Source organism: Panthera pardus, unplaced genomic scaffold, assembly GCF_024362965.1.
Source record: "Panthera pardus isolate Hobbes unplaced genomic scaffold, ASM2436296v1 HiC_scaffold_2, whole genome shotgun sequence".
NCBI lineage: Eukaryota > Metazoa > Chordata > Mammalia > Carnivora > Felidae > Panthera > Panthera pardus.
Genome location: NW_026526765.1, coordinates 15,796,342 through 15,816,357, shown reverse-complemented (window position 1 = coordinate 15,816,357; position 20,016 = coordinate 15,796,342). Strand labels below are relative to the sequence as shown.

Below are 20,016 nucleotides of genomic sequence, written 5' to 3'. Positions count from 1 at the left end.
CACATTATATTAGTTTTAGGTGTACAGTATAATGATTTGACACTTGTGTCCACTGTGAAATGATGACCACTATTAAGTCTAGTCACCATCCATCACCATAATAAGTTGCAGCTGTTTTGTGTGTGTGTGATGAGAATTTTCAAGATGGACTCTCCTGGCAACTTTTAAATGTGCTCTGCCCATTTTTTAATTGGATTGTTTGGCTTTTTCTTTGCTATTGAGTTGTATGAGTTCTTCATGTATTTTGAATATGAACTCCTTATCAGACATAGGACTTGAAAATATTTTCTCCCATTCCATAGGTTACCTTTTCATTTTGTCATGGTTTCCTTTGCTGTGCAGTTGCTTTATAGTTTGATGTAGTCTCACTTGTTTATTTTTGCATTTGTTGCTTTTATCTTTGTGTCAGAGTCAAAAAAAAAAAATAATTGCCAAGACCTATGTCAAGAAAGATAACTGCCTATGTTTTTTTCTAGAAGTTTTGTAGTTTCAGGTCTTATGTTCATCTTTTAAATTCATTTTGAGTTAATTTTTGTGTATGCTGTAAGAAAGCAGTCCAATTTCATTCTTTTGCATGTGGCTGTCCAGTTTTCCAAACACCATTTATTGAAGACACTGTCCTTTCCCCATTGCATATTTTTTGCTCGTTTGTTATGTATTAATTGACCATATATGTGTGAATTTATTTGTAGGCTCCCTATTCTGTTCCACAAATCTATATGTCTGTTTTTATGTCATTACAATATTGTTTTGGTTACTATAGCTTTATAATGTAGTTTGGCACAGGTCATTATCTCGTGGCTCATGGATTTGAGCCCCATATTGGGCTCTGTGCTGACTGGTTAGGATTCTGTGTCTCCCTCTCTCTCTGAGTTCCCGCCTTGTGTTTTTAATCTCTCTCTCTCTCTCTCTCTCTCTCTCTCTCTCTCTCTCTCTCTCTTTCAAAAATAAATAAACTTGAAAACATCTTGAAAACATTTTTTAAGATTGCTTTGGTTATTTGGGGTCTTATGAACTTTAGAATTGTCTGTTCTATTTCTATAAAAAATGCCACTGGAATTTTGGTAGGGATTGCACTGAATCTATAGATTCATCCTTTGGATAGGATGGACAATTTAACATATTGATTCTTCTAAGCTGTATCATGAAATGTATTTCCATTCATTTGTTTCTTCTATGTTTTTCACTAATTACTTACAGTTTTTAGTGTATGGATCTTCTACCTGCTTGGTTGAATTTATTCCTAAGTATTTTCTTCTTTTTTGATGCAATTATAAGAGTTTGTTTTACTAATTTTTCTTTCTGACTTTGTCATTACAGTATAGAGATGCAACAGATTTTTGCATATTGATTTTCTATCCTGCAACGTTACTGAATTCTTTTATTAGTTCTAACCATTTTGTTGGAGTCTTTAGGGTTTCCTATGTATAACAGCTTTTCGTCTGCAAATAGTAACAGTTTTACTTCTTCCTTTCCAATTTGGATGCCTTTTACTTCTTGCATAATTGCCCTGGTTAGGACTTCTAGTACCATGCTGAATAAAAATGGTGAGAGCGGGTACCCCTGTCTTGCTCCTAGTATGAGAGGAAAAGGTTGCAGCTTTTTCCTGTTGAGTATTGTAGAAGTGCCAACAACACTGAGTTCACCTTTGGCCTTCCATCTTGTTTTCTCCTTCTGGTACATGGATGATGCCATTTTAGATAAGTAATGGAGATCCTCTGACCCACAGATGGCACAGACTCACGTAACTACCCTGTTACCTCACTACCATGGCCATAATTCCTTAAGGACTGTAGGTTAAGGCCCAGGTAGCAACAGAGAATAGGGGCTGAGAGTAGCTGCTGTGGGTCATCTAACTTCCTGATTTCCCCATCAGTAAGTTACCCTGAATATAACTCTGCATAGTATTATGGAATGGCTTGCTTGGTTTTTTGGTATCAAACTATCTTCTCAGTCTGGCCCTCCTCCAACTTGTAATAATTTACATACTTAGAAAGATACTGGAAAAAAAAACAAGCATGTGTAAAAAGAGCAGGCCAGGCTAAAGCTCCTCGTCATGCCCAGGGTGAGCAAGTGGAGGGGGGGACGTCTGGGAGCCCTTTACATGTAGGGGAAAAACCAGGTTGGCCAGCCACCTCCATGTGGGGAATCTTGGTCAGGATTTCTGGGCATTTAGGACCAGTATGGCACCCCCCCAAACACCTAAGGGATTGTTAGATACTCTATTCAAAATAGTAGGGAAAAGGCAGTAGAGAAGGGAAAGTGATCAAGCTATTGCAACCACAGCTTGGCCATTGCCCCATGCCTTAAGATTCACCACAAAAAAGGAATTATGAATAAGGAGAGCATTGGAACAGATCCAAGAAGCATTGGCTCTGGAAAGGACATACAAGCTGCATGTTCCTCTAATACAGACCTCATGTCCAAAAGAATTCAAAAGCAGGAGGAACGGTTAGAAATTATGGCATGTAAGGTGTATGGGCACAGGTTACCACACACTAGAGAGAGAACTGTTATATCTCAGGAGAACTGGGACCGGAAATCATGAGATCCCTGGGGTAATGACACCTCTGATGAGGATATTATCATAGAGTGTTACAGAAACTGTTCTGGATCACCCAGCAAAACCAAGCAGCACTCAGAGATCTTGGAAGGCAGGAGGTTTATTTTACACCTGTGGGCTCAGAGGAGATCATTCTCCAAAGGTCTGAGCCCAGAGCATAGCAGAGGGGACAACTTATAGTCTGTTACTTCTACATTCCTCATTAGTAGCAATTTGGCCCCAGAGGCAAGCAGGGTGGGAAGAAGAACCCGGAAGGGGAGTCCAGGCAGGGGCTGGAATTCACCTATGAGTCCTGTCGGCCAGCTTATAACAGATTTTTTCCCTATCAAGAGGAAGAAAATGATTTCCAGGAAGGAATTTTGATTCAAACAAAGACCCAGCCCACTCATGAGCCTGGGAATAACTGAGAAGAAATTCCTATTAGTCAGAAAACAACGAGGGAACATTCTGTAGCTGAATTGGTGGAGCTAACAGGCACTTTAAGCAAAAGGGCAGAGAAGAGGTGGCTGCTTGTGTGTTACCACTCTTGGATACTGCAGGAGACGGTATTATGTTAAATGCATTTCAGATGTTAACAACGGCCTCAGCCACTGCTGGACCTCCCTTGTGACAAAAACTAAATACCCCAGGCATGGGTGAGAATAGCAGGTGCTTAGCTAATCTGATCGATTAGGTAAATGCTAGCATCAAGATAACCTGGCCTAGTGAAGGGGCTGTGTTCTCCCCTCTGTATCGCTGGAATTCTATGGAAGAACTAAAAGAAATTATACTTTCAACAGGAACGAGGGGCGTCTGGGTGGCTCAGACAGTTGAGCGCCCGACTTCGGCTCAGGTCATGATCTCGCAGTCTGTGAGTTTGAGCCCTGGGTCGGGCTCTATGCTGACAGCTCAGAACCTGTAGCCTGCTTTGGAGTCTGTATCTCCCTCTCTCTCTGTTCCTCTGTGTCTAGCTCGTGCTCTGTGTCTGGCTCAAAAATAAATATAAAAAAAACACAAACAAATGGCAATGAAACATGCCATTTGCACTCCGAATTCTAGAAGCCTAGATAAAGAATTGTTTTCCTCTAGTATGGAAGACTCTATCTTAAAGTGAGCCCCAGGGGCATGGTACAGGACTTCAGTATCTTGCCCCTATGGTTAATGGGCCCATTGTTACAGTAGGAGCTATGGTGACTAACTTCACTGAAATGGAGAGAATCCATAATGAGGGAAATAATTGAAAAACAAATGACTTTACTGATGATAAAATGGTGATGATGGGGCCCATCACTGTCTCTTGTAAACCGTGGTGGCAAGATCTAATGCTGTCTTGGACCTCAAAAGAAAATATAAGCAGACAACCCAGTCTGGCCTTTCTAAACCTATGGAAGGAGTTGCCCAAAGGAAAGCAGTTTACTCCCTTGAAGGAAGGCTCAAAAAACCCAGATGTGTCACCAAATTACTCTTCCACTAATGGAGGAATTTCAAGGGTAGATACCCCAGACCCCTAGAGAATAGGGATTAGGCCCAATGTTGTCCTCTAGTGCGTGCAGTTGGGGGCAACCAGAGGTCCCATGTGGAATTAACCATTTATTAGTCTTGCACTAACAGACGGAAGTAGCCCTACTAGACAACTAGAGCTGAATGCACAGCTATCTGTGTGTGCATAGGGAGAAATAAAGTCTATTCATGGTGGCAGCGGACAAATTATTAAGGTCTGAGGAACTAGTCTCTACCTACAGATCACCAGGCTTCCTCCCCACTGTTTTCTAGTGCATATTTCTCCCATTCCTTAGTATATTCCGGGCGTAGATGTTCTGCAGGATCTCGCTCTAAACTACAATGGCAAATGAATTCAGGTTGCATAACTTGGGATGATTCATCCTTTCTGTCTCAGCAGCTGTGCCATTACAGGAGTGACTGTAACGTGACTTAAAGTCACATTGTTGGGAGGTAAATACCAACAAGTTCCATGGTCCAGGCCAATCAGTAAAGTTTCTGGGCATTATCTGATCAGATGGTACAAAAGTGATGCCTAAGGCTGTCATGGATTGAAATACAAGCCTTCCCAGTTCCTAAAATGGTAAAGGAATTACAGACTTTTTTGGTTTAATAGGATTGTGGGAGACCTTATATTGCCCATCAGACAAGTTATTAAGACCCTCATATTCCTCGGTTGAGATGGGAAGCTGAGACCTGGGACCTGAAGCAGCTTGGAGGCGGTGAATAATAGCTCTTCAACTCTGCAATAAAAAAATGGCCTCCAATAAAACTACATTGCAAAAAAAAAAAAAAATGGGGAAGAAGCAGAATGGAAAGAGTAAAAAAAAGTAGAAAATGTAGAGCCTGATGAATTTGTGGTGAAAAAAGTACTGGACGGACGTGTAGTGAATGGAAGGGTGGGGCATTTCCTGAAGTGGAAGGGATTTACAGATGCTGACAGTACTTGGGAACCTGAAGAAAATTTAGATTGTTCAGAGTTAATTGAAGCATTTCTTAATTCTCAAAAAGCTGGTGAAGAAAAAGACGGTGCAAAAAGAAAATCGTTATCTGACAGTGAATCTGATGATAGCAAATCCAAGAAGAAAAGGGATGCTACTGAGAAACCAAGAGGCTCTGCCAGAGGTCTTGATCCTGAACGAATAATTGGTGCACAGACAGCAGTGGAGAGTTAATGTTTCTCATGAAGTGGAAAGATTCAGATGAGGCAGACGGTGGTGGCGAAAGAGGCAAATACGAAGTGTCCTCCGATTGTAATTGCTTTTTTGTGAAGAGAGACTAACTTGGCATTCTTGTCCAGAGGATGAAGTTCAGTAATTGTTTGTGTTGCTTTTTATGTATGAATATATATTATATACATATATATATATATATATATATATATATATATATATATATATATAAAATATATATGTATATATTTCATAGGTAATCTGGGTATTGTTTTTTATTTATTTATTAGTGTGAATAGATAACATTCAAATGAAAAATCAAGTTACATATGTTTGTTTTGAAATAGTATTGGGGGAGTTGTTGGGGGTTTTTGCATCTATAGCACTGGTTACTTTGAACAAATAAAAGCTTTCTGTAGTTGCTTCCTTTATCAGAAATTAATATTTGAGACCAGGTATTTTCCCCCTGCTTTAGAGAACACCTTTTCTAAATATTTTTCTAAAAATTGAACAAACCTTCATAGTTGTTAATCAGAATTTGTCTTTAACTCCTATATGCCTGAGGACCATTTTGGGTTTCTTGTTTATTTGGGGGGGGGTTTTGTGTGTATACTTAAAATACATACATAAATGGTTTTCTTTTTTTCTTTTCTTTTAACATTCCCCAAAATAAAAACATCATTTTATAACCATGGATAATCCCATGTTTCTGGGATGCCATCATTTTCAGCAACCTAAGAAATATATCACTTACACTGAAATTTTTCCTGAAGCCTTAACCTTTCAAATTTTTCAATTAATTGGGCAATTTAAATATGATGTAAGCAATTAAAATTGGACAATTTGAAAGCAGCCATATCAGAAATCATGTCTACAGTCACACAAATGCAAGTTTGTTGGCAAGATCCCCGAAAGGAAAATTTTATCACTACCAACAGTCTCCCCACGTAAATGAGAAAACTAGACAAGTCCTGGTGTGTTTTAAGTAGTAAGCAAAACTTAGTTAAATGGACATTTAAAGGTTCTTTCTAGTCAACCATTCCTTTTCAAGAAGTTGAAATTGCTGTGCTGCATTGACTAAAAGAAGGTCATGATGCATGGAATGTCGAAGACTTGTTCATGGAAACCTGATCATAATCAGATGGTCAGAGAGAGATGCTGGCAATTTAGCACCTGCTGGAATAAATGGGGGGGGGGGGGACAAAGAGCACCTGGATGGCTCAGTGGGTTAAGCATCCAACTTCAGCTCAGGTCATGATTTCACTGCTTGTGGGTTCAAGCCCCGCATTGGGCTCTGTGCTGACAGTTTAGAGCCTGGAGTCTGTTTCGGATTCTGTGTCTCCCTCTCCCTCTGCCCTTCCCTCACTCTCTGTCTCTGTCTCTCTCCCAAAAATAAATAAACATTAAAAAAATTTTAAATAAATTAAAAGATAAATGGGGGGACAGACCTCTGTGATCTAAACTCTTGACCTTCATGTTTTTTCTTTACCCCAATACATACCTTATTGTCAGCTTAATCTTCTCAGTATTTGAGTTACTCGTTCAGCAGAAACCAGGAAAAACAGTAAGTTTGTAGTCAGAATATTATCCAGCTGTATACTATTTACTTTATTGTAAATACCGGTAGACCATGGCCAATAGTCTTATATTTCTTTAAAACAAAACAAAACAACAACAAAACGATGGGAAGCTGATTGAATTGGCATGCTAACCAACAAGAGGCTTTCTCAAAGGCAAGGAAAAAAAGTACAGGTCCTGAGGGTATTAATAATAGATGTGAGATGTGAATTGGATGTAGGTTTGGCTGGGGCTTGTGGCAATGACAAAATGAGAAATCAATTCTGGCCGTAAAGATATTGGGGGTGGAGTGTAGGAGTCCTGACCACACAGACTCTATCTTAGACCCTGTGTCCTTTTCTCCACTCTGGCCCACAGATGCTGTCCCATGAGGTTACTGGTAGAGCTACCCTCTCGCACACAGATGGTGCAGCTTTAGTGAACTGCCCTGTGATCTCACCACCATGCCCCTCATTCCATAAAGGCTGGGGATTAAGATCCAGATAGGAACTGAAAATGGCTGGGTAGCGCTCTGAATCATCTGTCGGCTCACTTAATTGCCCATCAGCAAGTCACCTTGAATAAAACTCTAAATGGTATGGGGTGGCTTGCTTGGTTTTGTTTTTTTGTTGTTGTTGTTGTTTGTTTGTTTTTTATAACAAAGTGGCTTCTCAATCTGGAAGATAGATTACTGACCCTCTTCCACCTTGTAACAAATGTGGTGTTAGCTGTGGTTTTGTCATATGTGGCATTTTTTATGTTGAGGTATGTTCCCTCCATGTCTACTTTGTTGAGTTTTTAACCATAAATCAAAGTGGAATTTTGTCAAATGCTATTTCTGCATCTATTAAGAGGGTCATGTGGTTTTTATTTTTCATTTTGTTAATGTAGTGCATCTAATTGATTTGTAGATGTTGAACCATCCTGACGTTCCTGAAATAAATCCCACCGATCATGGTGTGTGATTCTTTTTTAATGTATGGCTAAATTTGGTTTGCTAATATTTCCATGAAGTTTTTTGCATCTATATTCTTTAGGGATATTGGCCTGTAATTTTCTTTTCTAATGAAGTCCTTGTCCAAGGATAATGCAGGTGTAAAATGAGTTTGGAAGCATTCTCTCTTTAGTTTTTGGAGAAGAGTTTGAGAAAGATTGGTATTAAATCTTCTTCGAATTTTTGGTGGACTTTTCAGTGAGGACGTCTGGTACTGGACTTTTGTTAGGAGGTTTTTGATTACTCATTCAGCCTTTTTAGTAGAAATTGACCTGTTCACATTTTCTATTTCTTCATGATCCAGGCTTGGTAGATTGTATGTTTCTACAAATTTATTCATCTAGGTTGTCAATTTTTTGGCATATAATTTTTATAGTAGTCTTTATGATCATTAGTATTTCTGTGTCATCAAGTTGTAACACCTCCTTTTTTCATTTCTCATCCAGCTCTTAGTTTCACTGATTTTTTTTTCTATTTTTAGGGTCTATTTTTTTTCTCTTCTGACTGTTGTTATTTTCTTCTTTCTCCTATCTTTGGGCTTTGTTCTTGTTCTAGTTCCTTGAGGTATAAAGTTAGGTGTTTTTTGTTTGTTTGTTTGTCTGAAGTTTATCTTTTTATTGAAGTAAGCATTTATCTTTATGAGCTTCTTTTTAAAACTACTTTTGCTGTATACCATAAATTTCGGTATTTTGTATTTCCATTTTGTTGTTCTCAAGGTATTTTTAAATCTCTGCTTTGATTTTGTACTGAATACTGAATATTATGTTATTTAATCTCCACAGATCTGTGCTTTTTTTCAGTTTTCTTATAATTGGTTACTAGTTTCATATCATTGTAGTTGGAAATATACTTAATAAGAATTTCATCCTCTTAAATTTCTTTCGACTTGTTTTCTGGTCTAATATATCTATCCTGGAGAATGTTACATGTGCACGTGAGAAAAATATATATTCTGTTGGATGAAATGTTCTGTGTATATCCGTTACATCCATCTTGACTAATGGGTTATTTAAGGCCAATGTTTCCTTACTGATTTTCTGTCTAGATGATCCATCCATTGATGTAAATGGGGTGTTAAGGTCCTCTACTATTATTGTATTGTTATCTATTTCTCCCTTTAGGTCTGTTAGTATTTGCTTTATATTTGTTGGTTCTCCATATGTTCTCTTATATGTTGGGTGCACAAATATTTACAAATGTCACCTTCCCTTGTTGGATTGACCCTTTTATCATTACATAATGTCCTTCATTGTTTCTAATTGCAGTTTGTGTTTTAAAATCTATTTTCTCTTATGTGAATATAGTTACCCCAGCTTCCTTTTGGTTTCCATTTGCATGGACTATCTTTTTCTACTCCTCCACTTTCAGTTTGTGTCCTTACATCTCTTGTAGCTAGGGTATACATGGGTCTTGGTGTGTGTGTGTGTGTGTGTGTGTGTGTGTGTGTGTGTGTGTCTGCATCTGTGTTTATCCACTCAGCCACATTGTGTCTTTTGATTGGAGAATTTAGTCAATTTATATCTAAAGTAATTATTGATCGATGTATACTTTTACCTATTCAGTTAATTGTTTTCGGGTTATGTCATAGTTCCTTTCTATTCTTGCAACCATCTTTGATTTGTTGGCTTTCTTTCGTAGTATGCTTTAATTCCTATTTATCTTTGTGTAGCTTCTATAGGATTTTGTTTTGTGGTTACAATCCGGTTTACATATAACAGCTTAGGCCTATAACAGTCTATTTTAAATAGAGAACGACTTAAGTGTCATTGGATTCCCAAACTCTGCTTTTAACTCCTCCACACTGCCAGCTTGTTTTTGATGTCACATTTTATATCTTTTTATCTTGTGTATCCCTTAAGTAATATTTGTAGTTATAATTATTTTTACTACTTTTGTCTTTTAACCCTAATAGTAGCTTTATAAATGATTAATCCACAACTTTACTACATATTCACCTCTCCAATGAGATTTGGTCTTTCATATATAAATATGTATTTTGTTTGTTTGTTTTGTTTTGCTAATAAGTGCCCTTTCTTTGCAGCTTAAAGAAGTCCTTTTAACACCTTTAATATTTCTTGTATTACTCTTGTTGCAAATTTTGAATTTTTAACATTAGTATTATTTTTTATTATGTTGTGTAGAATTTTCTCATCTCTGGTCTTCTATAGACATCTTTTTTTTTTTAATTTTTCCATTTCTGTCATTTGTGTAGCATTCTAATTTAGGATTTTCTCAAATGATGGACATAAAATGTAACTTCTCTGAGAAAACTAAGCGTTTTGGGCATCAAAATAAAGAATAAAATCATTAGAAAGTTGCAGGGTCACCAAGAAACTATCACCAAGAAAGGAAGAAAAAAGTTTTCTATGTATATAATTGAGAAACAAATTCTTGGAATGCAAACTCTTTGAGAACTCCCATTACTCATGTTTGTGTCTTCTATAATGATTAGTGAACTGTGTGATCTCTAGAAGAAAGAACTACTTTTATAGGAATGCAATATGATTTGAAGGTGGTTTCCAAAATAACACCAGTTTCTAGTAAGTACTTTAATTTTATTTATTACCATAATTATTTCATGTTTCAGAATATTCCCTGTCTTTCATATATTGAACTTAGACAGGTCGTATATCTGAATCAGAAAAGAATAATGAAATTGTGATTTTAAGAATATTTTTGTTCTATTTTTCTCTCATTTTTTTTTCTTTTTCTTTTGCTGTAAGTGTCTAACTCTTTTAACTTTATGGCATAAATCCTTCCTTTAAAATACAAATAAATGGCTCAAACTCCTATCTCAGAGTAGTGTGGGAAGAAAAGTATTCTCCTCAGTATTCTGAATTTTCCTGAGATGAAGAAAAGAAAAGAAGAGAAGAGGAAAGAAAAGAAAAGAAAAGAAAGAAAAAAGGAAAAGAAAAGAAAAGAAGAAAAAAGGAAAAGAAAAGAAAAAAAGAAAAGAAAAGAAAAAGGGGGGGTGGAAGCTTCCCTCCTGCTTACCAGGTCCTAACTCCTAATTTTAGCTCTGCAGGGAAACAGAGTCCTCATTCCTTTGTTGCCCCAAATGCTACTAATGCAGGAATTCAGGGTGGTCCAGATATTTTCTGAAGGTTGAGGGTATGTGAAAGATAATTATGATCGATGCGAAAAAGAATTAACTTGAAACTCAAAATTAAATATTACAAATTCTTCGTTAAAAACTGTGCCATAGGAGACTTAAACTACTGTTTTTATTCCAGAGGTGTCTCATTTTTCTCACTCTTCAGGCAACGTTTTTCTTGCTTCCATCTTTTCAATATCTTTCAGAATATTCCACAGAAACTTGTTGTTAATATGTAGAGAAATAAGGACGTTCTTTTGCCTCATGTTTGTTCATCTGACATATACAAGCAGGTTTCAACCTTCTAGAGATACATGGTGTAGGGGCTTTTTCCTGAAGAGGAATTGTCTTTCCAATCACCAGCCACCTGGCCAACCTCACGCATCTTTTGAAATATTTCCAACTTTGCTATTTCCCAAAATATACACAGCTTAATATTTTAGCCATTTTTAGTCATTTTTATGTATTTAATACCAATTATTTTATTACTTATAATAACCTACAACAGTCACTGTTTCTTCTCTTTGTATTTCTTGACCCTTATGTTTCTTCAACTTTTTTATTTTTCTCACCGCATTTCCCCACCTTAGTCATCTGTCTTATGTTTTTCTAAAATTAACATGTTTCCTAATTTTTCCTTTGAATCTGATAACTAAGGAGTTTCCCAGAGTGAGAATTATTTAAAAAAAATAGTTATGCGGCAACAAGACCCATGTGATAGTCTTGTGAGAAAAAAATAAAAGCCCTTCCTAGTGGGGATATTCAGGTACACAAATACATGCACAGACCTATGAGTCCACCAAAATGTACTGACAGAAGGGCTTTGCCATTGGCACATCCATGCTTGCAAAAGACTCACAGGAGACTGCCTTTCTTAGTTTGTGAAGCGTTCATCCAAGAAGTAGCATAAGTATTAAGAGATGAGGGCTTTATGGTCTCAATCCTTTTTTGTGCAGAAGTTGTACAGGCAAATTTCAGAAAATGAAAGTAAATGCAAACATGTCATATAAACAGCTTTTAGAAAAAAAAATATATATGTGTATATATATATGTTATTAAATTATATTCATCGTATACATGTAATTTTTAAAATATGTGTCATATATAGTAGGGCCCACAACTGACACTTATTTCATATTCTTGAAGCATCATTCATTCATTCTGTGAAAAAATACCTGATGTCTTATATATGACATTTTCTGTTGACTGAGCATTTATGATTTTACTTAAAGTGTTACTGGCATAGCTTCTACACACTCACGATGCTCTGTTTCCTCTAATATCGTCACTTGCAAACAAATCAAGCATCATTTTTATGCCTGTCACAATAGTTTATTGTTGTCTACATCCCCCCAGTGCTGCCAAACATTGGTGAGCTGCTCTCTCCAGGTCTGCTTGATTAACTGATCGATGGGAGTGGCGACACAAAGGAACAGTCTTTTGTTTAAGGCACCTGACGGCTCTATGTAAATATGGTCAATAAAATTAACACATTGGGCTTTTCCAAGTTTAATTTAAGACACAGAGAAGTTGAACTACATATATATATGGCTGTAGCTCTCTGTCTTCATGCTGTCTCACTATTTTTTATTATTCACATTTGTAACACATCCTTTTCAGGAATAAAAAAAAAAGATGATTCTCAATGTGCAAAACAGAAAATATTTGAGTAGGACAGGAGAATATAATAGTCAAGAATGCAATAATTTATTGAAATGTGGAGTCTAAAGATATGATTTTTTTTTCAATCTCTTTCATTATCTCTCTTTCTCAATGAGCTATTCTGGGACATTATTTATGGACTACCTCAACCAAATTCATGATTTTCAATAACTATATGTAAGAAAATGAGCATGGCTTAGTAGAAGGAGTTAATGGTTGTGATTTCAGAAAAGTAATTTATTCTCAGTCTCTACTTCATTATCTGAAAAATGGAAAAACCAATGAGTACCTTATATGATTAGTTTGTAGGCTAGAGCTGATATATTTAAGATACCAGGATAGTTCCTAACATTTGCTTGATAGTCATTAATTGTGTGTGTGTGTGTGTGTGTGTGTATGAATGTATATATGTATGTATATGTATGCATACATATATATGTATTTGTTTCTTTATATATGTATTTCTTAAATTCCACATATGAGGGAAATCATATGGTATTTGTATTTCTGTGATGGACTTATTTCATTTAGGATAATACAAGCTCTGTCTACAGTGTTGTAAATGGTAAGATTTCGTTCTTTTTATGGGTGAGTAATATTCCATTGTATGTATATACCACATCTTCTGTATCCATTCATCAGTCCGTGGAAACTTGAGCTGTTTCCATAGTTTGGCTATTGTAGGTAATGCTGCTATAAACACTGGAGTGCGTGTATCATTTTGAATTAGTATTTTGTGTTCTTTGGGTAAATACCAAACATAGGGAAAAAGAGAGGCAAGCCAAGAAACAGACTCTTAACTACAGAGAATAAACTGATGGTTCCCAGAGGGGAGGTGAGTGGGGAGTTGGGTTAAATAGGCGATAGGGATTAAGGAGTGCACTTGTAGTAATGAGCACCAGGTGTGGTATGAAAGTGTCAAATCACTATATTGTACACTGAAAACTAATATTACGCTGTATGTCAACTAACTAGAATTTAAATAAAAACTTAACAAAAACCTTTTCTTGCCTTTGATATAATTCTTCAATTTTTAGAGATGTGCCATTGAATAACATTGGCATTGTTTGTTCCATGCAAAGTAGCATGAGTATTCTTAGCAAATATTTGATGTCAGATTCACAGTTCTGATTCATAGGATAAGTTGTACAGAATCTTAGTCACTAAGAAGCTAAAAACATTTGATAGGTCATATAATAATGACTACTTTAGGAAATAATTAAACCTATCTTTTATAGAAGGTAAGACAGGATAAGGTTATTTCCAGAGAAAATGTTGTAAGAGAACATTAAGTGATTTCTAGAATGAATTTAACATAAAGAACACTTTAGGTATAAAGAGGCATGTTCAGAATATGGACTATATTTATAGTGGAAAGAACACTCAATTTGAAGACTTTACACTCTGGTCTGGATCCTATATAGGAGATGTAGTTGGGAAACACTATTTAGCCTTCCCACAGATACATTGCAGGGTATTTGGGAACATTTAATAAGACGGCTAGGATGAACATTTTTATCCCAATGCAAAATTAGTGTGCTAAAAGATTAAGGATGTGCATATAATCAGTGACTATGCCTGTATATGCATCTGTATTGAATAAATGCTGAACTAACTTACTAAATAAACTCTGCTCATTGAAATATTTCTATATTAGAAAAAAAGTATTATGTTAGAATATAACTCATGCAATGTTTCAGGACAGAGGGAATTCAGATTAGGGTCCAGCCAGTGTTCTTCTCTGCTATGGTCAGAAAGAAGGAGACCTCATTTATGTTTGGGGTCATGTAAAGAAGTGGGAGTGTGTAGAGAAGAAAAACATACTGAAATGACTATCCTAAGGAAGAGTTGTGAAGGAAACTGCCATCATAACCTCTACTGAGAGCATAGAGTTGCTATTCATATGCCATTAATTCACCTTCAAGTCAAACCTTAAATAATAATCATCCCTCTCAAGTCCAAAGGGTATGATCCCCTATCATGATCTCTTCAAAGCACAGAAACTTTGAAATACATAGATTTTGAGCTCAGTCTTTCACTTTCTCATTATCTCCAACATCAATCTTTTTTTTTAGTATCATTTACATAGATCTATTATTTTATTTCACACACGTATCTAAAGTATTCAACTTTTGGATGCCTGGAGATCATGCCTATTTAAAATTTTTATTATATGCTATTTTACAACATTGTACTCATCCCATGACTATGAATTTGTAGTAATTTTTAACTTGTATGTCATAATTCATTCAAACATATAGCTGTTTTAAAGATCATTATCAATTTGGGGGGAAATGTTTTAGAGTCAAATGAGCTTTTGATATAGTCAAGATCCATATTCAATTTAGAAAACCACTTCTTTCCTGACCTTTGGATTCCAAGGACTACTATATCAATTTTATGATTTGATATATTGATGAAATGGTAACACAATGGACTATCAACAAAATAATAGCAAGCCTTTCATCCCAATGTGCACAGTTACAAATGGTAACACTCTTTTTAGAAAAATAGATGAAACAAATAATTCATTTTCAGAAGACTTCTATAGTTTAATATTGTGGGTCTACATAAATCATTTCACCAAAATGATCTCATAATCATTAATGTGACCTGTTCTGGAATATAGGCTAGAGTGTGTGGTTCCCAAATGAATATAGCTCTTTGCAGCACTGATAAAACAGGCTGGGTTTGGTAAGCCAGGCGTATATAAACAGGCATAGATATAATTTATCTCAGATGGAATAGTGCTGCATTTGCAGGTTTTTAAAAATGTTCTTGCCAGGGGCAGAAGGAAGATTCCAAGTGGATTTCTTTAAGGTATCCCTAAGAGATCTGGAGAAGGGAAGATTAGGAACTGCCTCCCTAGCCAGGGCCCATGTTCATCTGAGGAAGATGGAGGCAGATCACTGAGCAGGCACCATAAAGACTTAGATGGATTGACTCTACTTTCTCTCTCTGGAAACTCACGGGATACACTCAAGGCTGTCCACATCACTTTTTTTTTAATCTTGATAAAGCCTTTTTATTACTATGCCCATCATGAGCCCATTAAAGTTAAAGGCTTTCAATTTTTCTCCATGTGACCTCAAAAAAATATATTCTCTTATTCTAGAAATATTGAACTTTCTTCTTATATTTTCTTCCTTTGTTCAAAAGCTAGGGCCTTTCAAAGGAGTATTCAAGCATAGCACTGTGTCAAATTTACTTCTGATGACTTTCTATAGTATTGTGAGAAGATAAGATTTAAGAATAAAACTTGCATAAAATGATTCATGCTTTAAAGTTTTCTATTACCCTGTATGGTAAAATGGAATTCTCTAAATCATATATTTAGAATATAAGCCACTTATGATAACTAGTATGTCTACAACCAAAAGGAAGACATTAAATATGCAATTTTTCATTTAAAAATACAATTTAAATAAGGTATCAGTTGTATGTACTTCTGTTAACATAAAGGATAAGAAATAAGCTGAGATTGATCTATAGCTAATTATTTTCTTCCAAATAAACAATGAGATTTAATTTCCTTTGTATTTGGAAAGTCAGAATCAACTACAGTAACCACTGAATATTGAGGTATATGTGGGTGGGGCTTATATTTTTAGAGTATAAAACAAGTCAAATTTTCTACTTTGGCCATTTCCTTTTTTTCTTTTTTCTTTTTTTGTTTTAACAGGCATTACCTTATGTAATTATGTTTCAACTGGAGCTGCCATTTATTTTTATAACTTATATAAAGCAAAATTACTCATAAGATTCATTTCAATGGATTCATTCATTCAGTCAGTATTTGTTGCTTGCCCTGTATGTGCAGGACTCTGTGAAATATTAAGTTTTGTTTGGTTAATGGAATAAAATCAGGACCTAAATCACTTACTCCTTCCTGTATCTCCCTTCTCAGATTAAAAAAAAAAAATTACCAGGAAACAGAAACTGTCCCTCTCAGATATTCACCTCAACAATGTTCATCACATTCTTCCAGTTACAATTAGACAAATATGTTCAATTTTATTTGAAGCCACATTTAGAAATTGTGAATATGTTCAGTCTTATTGAGAACAACTGGGTGGCTCTGGTGATCTCTTTTATAGATGATGAGTCATGTTTACAACAGGATTCTACTGAATAATATTGTTAGTGTTGACAGCATTTAGACAAATTCAGCCTTCTCTGTCACTAAAGCTGACATTGATTACACAATACCCCATGCTCTTGGTAGCATGTCTTTGCCAATAAAGCATACTAACACTTTCACAAAACCTAATAGGTTTATCATGAATACATTTTTAACCTCCAAATCAAGATATACATTTTAAATCTAGTTTTTGGGGAGAATGTATTTACATGAAAGTATCAGAGATACGACACAAGTCTATACTGAAGCTAATGGTCTTTATTAAAAATTAATGGAGTTCCAGGGAATCAGGACTACCAGAGCCTTTTAAAACATTTTTAGACCATCACAGAATACAGCAATGAGATTTACTCTGTGTCCTATAAGATATTTATATGGTACAAGGAATGTGGTTACCCCAAGAATCAGTCGTCTATTATGATTAACTAAAACACTCAGAATTGATCTTTAGTTACCTAAGTTTTAAAATTTTTAAAAATTGTTTTATGAAATAAAACAATTGATTTACTTTTATGGATTAAATAGTCTTTTCCATAAAAGATGCATAAAATTATGTTAGCAAAATTCCTTCAAATTCCAGTAAAGATTCCAAGCTCAAATTTGATTTTAGAAGTTCAATTTAAAGAGACAGTTACTTGAAAAATATGTGATATTACACTTCCTTTTTTTTTTTTTTTTTTTTTTCAAAGTCAAGCCCTAATCTGTTAAAAAAAAATTACTGGTGAGCTCTGGGGGCAAAAGTTTATAGAAGACAGAGCACCAGACACAGATTCAAATGCTACAGGTACATTTCTTCTCTACTGTGTACTCCCCTTGTGACCCGATTAAGTCCATTCATGACTTTGAGCGTCATGTGTTTTCCCTATTAAATGAAAATAAAAATGCCTCCCCCTGTTACCTGTTAAGAAAGCTATGGATATTTTAAAAACTTACATAATATCAAAGGCACATGCATATACAGCTCTGTATATCTTTGGAAAAATGTCTATTCAAGTCCTCTGCCCAGTTTTAAACTGGATTTTTTTTTATTTGGTATTTAGTTGTATAAATTCTTTATATATTTTGATATTAGTCTCTTACCAGATAGATTGTTTGCAATTATCTTCTCCCATTCAGTAGGTTTTCTTTTTGTTTTGTTGATAGTTTCTTCACTGTGCAAGAGCTTTTTATTCTAGTGTAGTTACAGTAGTTTATTTTTCCTTTTGTTTTTCTTGCTTGAGGATACATATCTGGAGAAATGGTGCTCTGGCTGATGTCAGAGAAATTCTCTTGTGTTCTCTTCTAGGAGTTTTATGATTTTAGATCACACATTTAGATCCTTAATCCATTTATTTTTGTGTATGGTGTAAGAAAGTGGTCCAGTTTCATTCTTTTGTCTGTAACTGTCCAGTTCTCCAGGTATCATCTATTGAAGAGGCGTCTTTGCCCTATTGTATATAACTTCTCCCTCCTCCACAGATTAATTGACCATGTCATTGCAGATTTATTTCTTGGATCTCTATTCTGTTCTGTTGATCTATGTGCCTATTTCTTGTGCCAGTACCATACTGTTTTGATTACTACAGTTTTGTGGTATTTCTTAAAAGTTGGAATTGTGATACCTCAACATTGCTTTGGCTATTCAGGGTCTTTTGCGGTTCCGTTAAAATTTTAGGATCTTTTGTGCTAGTTCTGTGAAAAGTCCTGTTGGTATTTTGATAGGGATTACATTGAATCTGTAGATTGCTTTGAGCAGCATGGACATTTTAACCATAATTTTTCTTCCAAGCCATGAGCATGGAACTTCATTCCATTTGTTTGTATTACCTTGGAGAAAAAAAAAAAAAAAAAAAAAAGGCTCTATACGCATCAAGGAATTATTATTGTAACAAAATCTAATTGCAACACATGTATGCAGCCACACATATTATAAGTAAATAGTGCTAAAATATATAATTTTATCTGGCAGTAGGTAAAGAGAGCAGTGCAATCAACTGGAGTTTGACTTTTATGTTTGAGGTTATATCCCAACCCTTGATTGGTGGTGTTGGAAATGAACTCACTTCTGGAAGTTATCTAGCCTCCTTATGTGCATAGGGAATTCACCTTTGGTCATAGTTGCAGTCAAAGGTTGTGGTACTCAGTGCTCTGAATAAATTCTGACTTGAACTCTAAGAGTTGAAGTTATCTGCAGTGTCAACTCAGAGGGTACTATCCTATCCCTCATGGCAGCACCCAGGATGCTGATTGCAATGTGGAAACCCGTGTAAAGGACAAGTTCATGCATCATTGTCAGTGATCTTCGGGACAATAATTGCGATTTTGTGACTATTTTTATAAGTGATTGCATACATTTTTAGGCTTTTCATGTGTTCTAAATTTTCCATGGAGTAGACTAGCTGTTTCTGTTGTATAAGCAGATCACTAATCATTCGTTTTGTCTCTTACTGAGTAGCAAGATGCTATTTAATATTCAAGAGCCCTGCATCCTTAGATTTAACACGGCAGTGATATTTTAAAAGTTACCCTTTGTAGCAAAGATACAACATAATCACCACTTATGCCCCTAATTTGTACTTGTTCAATAAACAAATCATTAGTTTGGAGACAGAAGGTCAATGCAGAAAAAAAAAAATAATAATTATGAGTGTATCCTTCCAGCAAATTGATGCATTGTTTTCTGTGCATCCACACAGACTTGGAGCTATAATTCTGTCCCCCATGCTTTTGACACATGCAGGCACAAACATGTGCACACAGTCATGCACCAGAAAATAGGCATCGTGTTATCTCACAGGCAATGGAATGAAATAAAAGGACTGAGTTCATTCGACACTAATTACCTGAGCCTCACTCTGCTTCAGGCACTGTCCTAGCTGCTTCCAGGCTCTGTTCCTGAGATGGAGAAAGATTTTCTTTCCTGTTGCCGTATCTTCTCTTCTAGGTGTCCTTTTTGAAATGTCACCTGACAGCCTTCTTGCCTCATTATGTTATGTAATCCATCATATGTAGTTGCCCTTGTCATTCATTCATTCAACAAATAATTACTTACATTCAATAAACCTTCACTAACATTAATCTTCCACAAAGTACCAAAGACTGTAACAGGCAAAAGAGGTAAAAGAGGAAAATTATCCCCTCCCTACTTCCATATAGACACACACAGCCTAATTATGACTAAACTTGAGACTCTATATACTGGGCACTGTATCAAGTTAAATGTATATGAACTCAAAAACAAGGTTATATTTTGGTTTTTTGAAGACTAAGTGTGCTTTAAAATATGTCCGATGATTTTCTTTTTATTTTCTTGTCAGATAATTTATAAATCCAAAACATACAGGTATATGGAGGAAACTAGTTCTTAGATACCAG

The 20,016-nt window shown here is 35.6% G+C and overlaps 1 protein-coding gene and 1 pseudogene across 7 annotated transcripts in view; both read left to right on the top strand.

Moving 5' to 3' along the window:
* The window catches only part of CDH18 (cadherin 18), a 992,712-nt gene that overhangs the window by 771,643 nt on the left and 201,053 nt on the right, over nt 1-20,016 (top strand). The gene's annotated exons all lie outside the window — the stretch shown is intronic.
* Nucleotides 3,667-5,359, top strand: LOC109267765 (chromobox protein homolog 3-like; annotated as a pseudogene).